The sequence below is a fragment of the Tursiops truncatus genome, chromosome 12, assembly GCF_011762595.2.
Source record: "Tursiops truncatus isolate mTurTru1 chromosome 12, mTurTru1.mat.Y, whole genome shotgun sequence".
Taxonomy (NCBI): Eukaryota; Metazoa; Chordata; class Mammalia; order Artiodactyla; family Delphinidae; genus Tursiops; species Tursiops truncatus.
In genome coordinates, this window is record NC_047045.1 from 79001338 (window position 1) to 79012499 (window position 11162).

Genomic DNA, 11162 nt, shown 5'->3' on the forward strand with positions numbered 1-11162 from the left:
GATGGTTCAACACTCATTGCTATGCCAGGACCTAGCACTGCATAAGTGGCTTCTCCTTCTTGGAAACAGCATCTTCTCTTCCCAATTGGACTCTAAGCCCCCAGAAAGGGCTTACAAAATTCTGTGTCTTTATGTTGCCAGTACCCAGCTTAATAGCCTTGAGGAATAAGGGCTAACATGATATTGTGGGTGGTGAAAAATAACCCAGGGACAGAAGGAAGGGGGCAAGGAAGAGACTGTCAAGCTGCTAGCTTCTTTCATTTATGTTTATTATAACAACAGGCAGATTTAGTACCTACTATAAAATTAAGATATTAATAAAAACTATCATTTGCTCATTTTATACACTTATTTATTATCTCTCATGGTTCTGTGGGTTGACTGGGCTCAGCTGGGTACTCTTTGCTTCAGGTCTTTCATGCAATTACAGTGAGAAAGCAGCTGGGGCTGAAGTCGTCAGAAGGTTCAACAGGACTGGACTTCCAAGATGGCTAATTCACTTGGCGGGCAGTTGATGTTATCTGTTGTCTGGGAACTCATTGCTGGGAGCAATTCCATGTTATCAAGCTGAGCACTACAGGTGACCTGGCCTCCACATGCTTCTTGAATACAGCTGGGTTCTGAGAGAGTGTCCCAGGAAGGAGCATTCCAAGAGACCCAGGTATAGAAGCAGCAAGATTCTTATGATCTAGCCTTGGAAGTCATAGAGTGTCACTCCAGCTCAGAGACTACACAAGAGTTTGAATAAAGGAGGCATGGCTCCTGGGTGGGGGTATCGTTGGAGAAGGAAAACATTTATATAAATATGTATATAAATATCTCACAGCGTGCTTTACATATATTATTTCATTCACAAAAGCCCTGATGGGTAGATACAAGCATCCCTCATCTTGCAGATGAGGAACTGGAAGCTCAGAGAAGCTAAGTGACTTGTCTGGACTTAACCCAGCAATAATCTTCCTTTTTAATGGATTTCAGAGCGTGATCAGTGTGTGATCTGCTACTATTAAGTCTCACTCAGCTCTCTCTACTGGTTCCTAGGTGTGAGGTTTTGTTCTCAGGGACACTGTTGGGAATATGAATGAGAAAGGAGATAAACCCTCTTCCTCAGACGATTTTATAATCTCGTGGAGCTAGGAATCATTGAGGTAAGAGGAGCTGTTGCTGAACAAAGAAGTCTCAATTTCGACAGATCCTGCTCTATCCAAACTGCTGCAATTAAATATTGGGAATACCCGAGGGAAATTGCCCTGAAAACCCTCCTTGCTCCTTTTTATGTTCTTTAGAGAGACTAAAAGAAAAGGTGAGAACAAGGAAGACAGGGGAAAGGGGCAAAGACTGCAATGCCCAGCCGGTTGAGGAGCCTTCAAGAGACCATGGAAAGGAAGGGTCCACTGCCAGCTAAATTACCTCACAATAATGAAGGAACTTTGCGTGTTAAATGTGTCTACATTTAAACGCTATTGGTTCCTCTCCAAGACGCCATGCAGACAGGGTGTATACTTGTGTTTTTTGTGTTAAAGAGTGGGTTTAAAAGGCCTTTCTTCCTTTCCCACTGTAGTAGGTAAATAGCCATATAACCCTCAACCGTTTTTATCACATTGTTGATCACTTTCTCTACCTACAGGGCAATAATTTTCCACTCTGCAACCCAATCAATATGCTATCTACCACTGTTCACTCCCCACTCTACCCTTCTCTTCACATTCACAGATATCAGAAATTTTTTATATTACAACTTTTTTTTAAGTTTCAGACAATTTAAGTCCGTGGTAACTTCCAAAGCTATTTAGTTTCAGCTGAAGAAAGAAAAAAAAAGTGTATATGCTCTAGCTCTCAACTGTTAAAAGCCCAAGAGTTTAGTTTTAAGAACTTGAGTCACAGCACACCTTATTTGTCCCCTTGTGTCTCGCTACTGCAGCCCTAGGTGTTTTGTATAATGCATGAGTGAACCCCGCTTAGAAATAGAAATGCATTTTCAGTAAGCATTTATTATGTTGTTCTGCGCATACAGCTTTAAATTTGCCTGCTGCAGCTTGAAGCATTACACAAACTGTTGGTCCGCTGACTGCCTCTCTGGCAGCAGCACACACAGAAAATAGATTGCTAAGGGTTTTTCCCCTCCTCCCCCTCTCCTCTCTCTCTCTCTTCCTCTTTCTCTCTTTTTTTAAACCAGTCGTGAACATTTTTTAATCTTGTGGCATTTTTAATCAACACGTATTTCCTTCCAGGACCTATGATCCTCTATTGATTCCCATTAAAATGCTTTTCTTTTCTGTGCCCCCTCTGCTGATCGAATTTCAGATCAGCCACAGGATATGCAACTAACCTTCCGGCACTACTGAACCCAACCAAGCGAGGGTGATCAAAAGGCTTGATGCATTCATTAAACATTCCCTAAGCCCGGGCTGGAGCTCTAATGGAAGCTATCTCTTTGCCTTGCAATTTTTTCTCCTTTTTGTCTCTCCCCCCACCTCCAAAAAATGTTTTTTGCCTTTGATCGCAGGGGAGGGGGGGAGAACATGAGAACAAAAGAGACCTATCTTTTTCCCCGGGGCTGACGTCAGTTCGATTTTACTGACAACTATTCGAGCGTGTGTAGCAGTTGGAAGCGGCCCCTTGCCCGCCCCTGCCCCCCACACCTTCCACTTTGGGGAGAAAACAAGACTTTCAGCGGCTCCGGAGACGCGCCCTGAAAATGGCCCGCTCGGGCCCAGCGCTCGATGCCCTCCCGCCCGCTCGGCAAAGGGCATTCGAGGCTTATTTGTGTGGCACGATCTTTACTGGGGCGGAAAACACGCGGCGGGGGAGGAGCGGGAACGGGCGCGGGCCGGGCGGGGAGAGCAGGAATGTTCCCTCCCAGCCGCGGCAGGAGGATTCGTGCGGGGAACTGCGTCCCCGCCGGCGCGGCCACGCGGGCTCAGGTTATCGGGCGGCTCCCGGCGGCTGCGGGGGGGAGGGCGGCCCGAGGGCCCCGGGCGTGCGGAGCCAGGGCGCAGGGACCCGCCACCCCCGCGTGCGCGCGTGCGCGGCGCTGCCCCCACGCCCGGGCCGCCGCGGCCTCGGCGGCGCCAGCTCCCCGCTCGGCTAGCGCGGCGGCGGCGGCCGCGGCGGCGGGCGGCCGGCAAGACCCGGGCCGGAGCCGGCGCGGACGGGATCGGGCGGCGCGGCCGCCGCTGAGGTGGGGGCGGCGCGGGGTGGCAGGAAGAGCCGGAGAAGAGGCGCCGGCTCCCAGGCGCGCGGCGCGAGGAGTCTCTTCTCCGGGATAGCGCACGTGGCCTGCGGGGCGAGCGGGGTCCCGGAGAAATTCCCGGTCGGGTCTCGGAGCAAACACACCCAGCGAGGGCGCAGCCCGTCCTTACAGTTGCCAGGAGCCAAAGATCTATAACCGACCCAAACCATTTCTGGAAAAATCATATTTTCCAGGCTTTCGTGGAAGAGCCATTACTTCTATTCTAAATCCGGAGGGGAATGTGCGTTCATTTCAGGGAGAAAAAAAGATGTGAAAAGTACACTGATTCCGGGGAGTATGGGTAATGGGCTTGGACCTGCGCCCGGTGACCACCTACACTGGCCCCTTCGCCTGAGCACACCTGTGACACTGGTTCATTAAGGTCACGCACCTCAGGCTCTTACTATCAACAAATTTGGCCGGACCAAAGGCGAATTTGAAAATGGGTCCCTTTCCTCAGGATCTTGACTTTTATTAAGGCAGAACATGCAGCAAATAAAAGTCCACCAGTGCCGGCAGGGCCCTGTTATTCCCGTGGCGCCTCGCACCTACCCCCACTTTTGCATTCACCGCAAGGGGCTGAGACGATGTGTTTACCCATCCACCTCCCCAGGGGCGGAAGACTCCTAGAGTGGATGCCAAGGCTAGTTCTGTGTATCAGCCCCAGCACTCCAGAGCATACCACCGCCGCTGAGTAAATGTTTTCCTGAATAAGTGCATAGTGGAGGTAACGGTAAAGCGCTACGACGCACAGAGGAAAGAACAACTAATTTTGACTCAGGACAGGGGCCAGAGAAGGCTTCCTGAAAGAGAGGCGTTTGAGCTGGACTCTGAAGACCAACCACAGATGACAGTAGAGACCATTCCAGGACGAGAGAGCTCCACCAGCACAGGAGGGCCGTGCAGTGGGTGGAGATGTGGTGGATCTGAACGGGGGAACTTGGAGGCATAGAAAAGGGAGCACCACGGCTAGAGCTGGAAAGCGTGGAATGCCTCACTGTAGAGGGAACAGCGGGCACAGACATTTTATTTAAGGGATCTAGACTAGGGACATGCAAATGTAAAATAAAATAAGAGTATGGATATACAGGAAGGAAGGAGGGAGGGAGAGAGGGAGAAAAAGAAGGAAGGAGGGGGGAGGGTGGGGAGGGTGGGAGGAAGATAGGGAAAGCAGTTTATGTGGGCATTTCAGAAAAATTATATGAAAACAAAAAGAAATGCCAAGGAAAACCCCTGGCTTGAGACTCTAGGGGGAAAAAAAATTTTTTTTAAATAGCATTTGAGGGGAGTCCCTATGGAAGAGGGAGAGAAAGGTTTTGATTAATGATCTTTGACCATTACAGTGTTTCTCATCGGTGAAGGCATGAATTGGTTAAGAAAAAAAGGAAAAGCTATTAGACATCACTATTCAGAAAGAAATGGAACTGAAAACAAGATAAATGTTGTTTATCATTTGTATTGTAAATCATTAGGGAATTTTAACTAAATTGTGGTACAGTCAATAGAATATTATGCAGCCATTAAAAATGAAGTATATTTATTGGAAAGATGTTCGCAATACATTGTTATGTGAAGAAGCAAATTATAAGTCAGCACCTCTGGAAGGGCATATCTAAAATGTTAGCAGGGTTCCCTCTAATGATTGATTATTAGTCATTTTTCACTTTCTTCAAAACTGTAAGCATTGTCTGAATCTTAACAATGAGCAATTATTACCTTTTTAATTAGAAAATAAACACATGATTAACTAAAGTTTTAATCTTTTAAAAATGTATATGGCTTTTTTCTTGTGAAACTAAAGTGACATCCATGGTATTGGGAATCCTCATGGATGTCTTTGGAGTCAGGCTGACCTGAATGCTGCACAAGGCGCCTTTTTTTCCCTGTGCCATCTGACTCAAGCTATTTCAAGACTTTTTTGGGCCTTGAACTATGAAGTGAAGCTAATATCTCCCTAATAGTGTTGTGGTGAGGACTGAAAATAATATCTGTAATGCCTGGCCCCCAGGAGGTGCTCAGTGAGTGGAAGCGTTCATGAAAGGGTAAAGGGCACAGGCTTAAGAAAATATTTTTCTTCTCAGATGCTCCCTCTGCCCACAAATATTCCTCCTTTCCCTCCCAGATGGTAAGACTGTACTTCCTCGTCTATTTGCAGTTAGGAGTGGCCATGTGACAGACTCTGGCCAACAAAGTGAACAGAAGGAACATGTGTCACCAGTGAGCACTTTGCCATGTTCTCTTCTTCTATCTGCCATGATAACCAGCAACTCCCAAGGAGGGGCTTCTCTGTCTGCCCCGATTCCAGAGTGAGGAGAAGCAGAGCCTCCCGCCCCTCCGTAGACTTGGAGCATGAGTGAGGATAAACCTTTATTGTTGTCAGCCACTAAGATTTGGGGGCTGTTTGTCACAAAGCCTAGTTTATCTCATGCTGACTGACACAGCCACTGACTTGTTTTGTGACCTTGGGAAAGTTAGTTAACCTCTCTAGGTTTCCATTTCTTCCTCTGTAAAATGTGGATGTTAATATTCCCACACCATAGGTTGATGGAGAGAACGAGTTAATGTGTAAAGCACTTGGCCCCTGTACCTGGCACCTGGGAAGTACACATGAAATGACAGGGGCTCTTGTAATCTCACCAGGAGGGCTTATCATCCCCATCTATGAAATGGGAGCAGGCGTCTATGCCGAGGGGATCAGTTGACGCTTGCATGTTGTCTTTCTACCATTGGATATGCTCTTACTGAAGCCATTCAAATAAAGATACGCATAAATAAGAGATAGAGCCGATGTAGGTAAGAAAACTCACTCAAATATTATTGATAATCTCCTTTCCACCCTTGGAAGAAATGCCAAATGGTAAGTCCTAGCAGAGTCAGCAGCCACATGGCCACTAAGTCATGTCTCTCCCATGATAGCCAAGAGAGTCCTCTGGGCGTTAAGAACATCGAAAGTTTCCAGTGACTCTGGGTCACAGATAGAGTCACTCATTTGAATGTGATTTAGAGAAATGACTATAAAGATAGTGACGAGCCCCCCACTCCCACCCCCCCACCCAGTTTCTTATCCTCTCAGAGTCTTAAAAACACAATGGTCTCCAATGCAAGAGAGAAAAAGAGAAAGTTGTGTGTCTGGATTGTTCTGATGCCCTGCGTGCTTCCCAGCTTAGACCAGGGAGTGAGGAGAGCATGTGGCCATAAAAAATACTTGCTTTTCAGAGCATAGAAAAGCTTTGTTTCCATTGCTACACAATCAGGAAGCCTCACGATTCTGACAGAAAATGAACAGTCCTCTGAGGGTTTTTGGGCACGAGGCCAGACACCTCAGAGGATCCAGAAGGAATGTGAAGAGTGGCTCTTCTCCCTGGGGGAGCTCAGCAGGGGGTCTTGTAGCACCTTCCCAGTTTGGAAAGGGATGTAAGCCCAGTGAAATTCTCAGGCAACATACAATGGAGCTTTTATTACCTGGATTTCAGTTACTCAAGGCTAACGTTGAATGAGGCACTCAGAAAACCTCTTCACTTGCTCTAAGAGAGAGTAGTGTGCCACAGTAGAGTAATGAGTAATGAAGAGTCCTGTCTTTCCGTTTGCAGAGTGCTTTATATTAAACCAAGTGGTTCCCCATACATTTACTCATTCCATCCTTACAATGAAAGGATCAGCCCAACAATAGGGAAATGTTGCCCCTATTGTACCTCTACTTGACCAACTTGAAAAGCACGGTGTCTTTCTGGACTTTAAGTATTCCACCAACATAGAAGGCATGGCAGGAGTGGAGCCAAGGCAGGGAGTTAGTTCTGGGACTGGGCGGCCTACCTGAAAAGATCATCGAGCAGATGGCACAGGTTTAACTATAATACAGGCCTGTGAGTTCTGTGTCCATCACAACCAGCAAACAGCCGCCTCTCCATTTCCAAAGCCGTTACACTGATCCACTCATTATTGACCACACCCTTGGATTGCTTCCTACCTCCTAGTTCTGCAGACATCCTCCCATCCTCCGTATTGATGCCCAACTAATCTTCCTAAGCATCACTTTCATCATGTCACTCGCTCACGCAAAAGTCTCCAGTGCCTAAGTACAAGCTCCTAGACCCATAAGTGCAGGTCCTCTGTAGGCCCACCCTACTGAGTCGTTAGTTTAGTCAGAAGTCCATTCCCAAGTTGCTTCCACTCTGGCTAGTATGCCTTCCTTCTCCTTGCCACAAACCAAAATCCTACACACAAGGCCAGCAGATGTCATAACCTCCATGAAAATGTCATCAGCACCTCCAGCTGACAAAAGTTTTTCCACATCCCTGAATTTCAGTAAGCTTTCTACAGTTCAGCACAGTCATCTTCAAAGTAGGTACCCTTACGCCTCTGGGGCTGAGTAAGGCTTTCCAAAGGAGCATGTGGACAAGAATATTTTGAAGGAAAGCAACATACAGATCTTGAATTCAGTATCCGCTCTTTATTAAATATCCCTGCCCCCCTTTTGCAATAGCCCTCCCCTCACTTTACAAAAGACAGGTGCCCCTCTCACTCTTCCCAATCTTTCTAGGGTTCATTGCTCTGGAGTTTAACACAGCCCACCCCCTGCCCTGGCACCAAATAAAGGAAAAAATGAAAATGTTGGTGTTAGAGTAAGTGTGGGGGAGGTGAATGGCTCTAGGAACTGTGTACCAGTTTGTTAGCATTGCTGTAACTACCACAAACCGGTGGCATGAACCGCAGAAATGTATTGCCTCGCAGTTCTGGACACTAGAAGTCCAAAATCTAGGTGTGGGCAGGGTTCCTTCCTTCTGAGGGCTGTGAGGGAAGGTTCTGTTCCAGGTCTCTCTACTTGGCTGGTGGATGGCCGGCTTCTCCCAGTGCCTTTATATCCTCCTGCCTCTGTGAGTGTCTGTCTCTCTGTCCAAATTTCCCCTTTTTATAAGGACACCAGTCATAGTGGATTAGGGTCCACTCTAATGACCTCTTCTTAACTAATTATATCTGCAACAACATTATTTCCAAACACGACCACATTTGGAGGTACCAGTGGTTAGGATTTCATATGAACTTTGGTGGGCACACAACTCGACCCATAAGAGACTGGATAACAAATCCCTTGCATGTCAGTCAGTTTTGCTTTCAAAACTGAGGGAAAAAATGGTGAAGTCGTCAGGTCATTAGAACTATCATTTGATAATGGATTACCATGTGATTGGGGGCAGATAAGTCAGGAGTTTCAAAAATTGAAGGACACTTTTATAACAAAACTCCATTCCCATCTCTTTATTTTTAAGAACATGGGCTTCCCTGGTGGCTCAGTGGTTGAGAGTCCACCTGCCGATGCAGGGGACACGGGTTCGTGCCCCGGTCCGGGAAGATCCCACATGCCGCGGAGCGGCTGGGCCCGTGAGTCATGGCCGCTGAGCCTGCGCCTCCGGAACCTGTGCTCCTCAACGGGACAGGCCACAGCAGTGAGAGGCCCGCGTACTGCAAAAAAAAAAAAAAAAAAAAAAAAAAAACAAGGATTCTTCATCTCTAAAAAATGAAAAATAGAATGGTTGCTAAACACTTTGTTATTCTAACAATAAGTAAAATTTATCCATACTACATAGAATGTTTGAAAAAAGGACAGCATCACCTATCTTATTAAGAAGTGCAAACTTCCAGTAAAACTCTACTTTTCATGTTAGCATTTATCAGAATGTTCTATTCATTTAGGTTGTTTTGATCAATTGTGTAATACTAGTAATTGTAATGATAACTCAATCCAGAAATCACGCAGACCCTATGGTTACAGGAATTTTAAAGTGCATAAATTTTAACTTTTATACAAATGTTTGATAGATAAAAGTATGATAGGATACTCAGTAAAAGATGTTCAATCATAAACATATTACATTAGCATAAAATTTTGAAGGGGAAGTAGAATGGAAATAAAATTTCAAACATAGAAGGCATGGCAGAAGTGGAGGCAAGGCAGGGAGTTATATTTAATTTTTGCTTGCTAAAGACGAGCTTACTTGTGTATTTCTTAAATGGATGATGGTGGATAACAAACTATTACAGGATTTAGATTCCATTTGGATACATTTAAAACAATGATGTAACCATTTTATTCTAAAATGTCAATATTTATGGTATGCTACAAGTTATATTCTTTGCACCTGTTTAAATTTATGATAAAATTATAAATATCAATTTTTAAATATGTAAAGAAGAGCATAGTTTTCTAAACTATTTTAGGGTCCTTGAGCAAAACCTTTAAAGATTAACTCTTATACAGTGCCAAATTTTGTATCGTTCTTTAGGTGTCTTAGGGGATATTCAGAATGTGGTCTGCTGTAGCTCACTGTTAATCCAGGGAAATTAACTGAGTTTGAGTCTTAACCTAGTGTTGCCACCATTTCCACCCACAGATGGAATGGTGGGATTGGATGCATGCTGACAATCTTGGATTCCTTTCTGAGAGACAGCATGATGGCATGCAAAGTGCATGGTCTTCAACCACAATGAGATACCACTTTACACCCATTAGGATGGCTATTATCAGAGAGAAAGAAAGAGAGGGAGGGAGGGAGGGAGGAAAAGGAAAGGGAAAGAAAGGAAAGAAAAAAACGAAAGGAAAGTGGTGACGAGGATGTGGAGAAATTAGAAGTCTTGCGCAGTGCTGTTGGGAGTGTAAAATGGTGCAATCGCTGTGGAAAACAGTATGGCAATTCCTCAGAAAATTAAAAATAGGACTACCGTATGATCTAGCAATTCCACCTCTGGGTATATACCCAAAAGATTTGAAAGCAGGGATTCAAACAGATATTTGTATACAAATGTTCCTAGCATTCTTCACAATAGCCAGGAAGTGGAAGCAACACATATGCCTATCAACAGAAGAACAGATAGACAAAATGTAGTAGATACATAGAAAGGAGTGCTTTCAGACCGAAAGAAAAATAAGGAAATTCTGACACATTACAACATGGATGAACTTTGAAGTCATTATGCTATGTAAAATAAGCCAGCCACAAAATGACAAATACTGTGTGATTCCACTTATATGAAGTACTTAGAACAGTCAAATTCACAGAGACAGAAAGTAGAAGGATGGTTTCCAGGGGCTGGAGAGTGAGAAAAATGGGGAGTAATTGTTTAATATTAGTATTTTTATAGTATGTTATTGTTTAATGGGTACAGAGGTTCAGTTTTGCAAGATGGAAAGAGTTCTAGAGATGGATGGTGGTGATGGTTATATAATATTAATGTACTTAATGACACTGAACTGTACACTTAAAAATGGCTAAAATGATCAGTTTTATGTCATGTATTTTTTACCACATTTTTTTAAAGTATGTTCTTTAGACTCAGAGGACCCTAAGTTCAAATCCAGCATCTTCTAGGTGTGTGACCTTGAACAAGTTTCTTAAACTCCCTGAGTCTCAGAAAGGATATAAAAATGCCTAAGTTGGAGCATTGTTATGAGAATTAAAACATAAACAGATCTGTAGTGACCCTGAGGTGTGCCACCGAGATCCCCTCTTCAGGACTGAGGTGTCATTGCCCCAGATGCTGGGGTGGTGACTGCTGTGGCCCACAGATGCAAATGTCTTCAAGCATCACCCCCAAAGGGAGCTGCCTCACTCAAAGTTTGTAACCCTTCTCGGGAGACAGCAACTGATGCCCGCTTACAAGGTCTAGCCCTTCACTTCAATCTGGGAACACTCTGGAGGGTCATCCCAACCCCACAGCTTCCAGCAGGATCCAGTGAGGTTTCTGCTGAGTGAACACACGTTCTGCCTCTACCCAGTCCTGCTTCTGTCACCTTCTTACAGTCGTGGGACAGTAAGTCTCCTGCCTGCAGAGCTCCATCTCAGAGTCTGTTTCCAGGTAGCACTCCTCTGCCCAAAATTTCCTGAGAGCTTCCCATGTCGTCAGAATGAAACCTGAAATATGTATCATTTGCCTG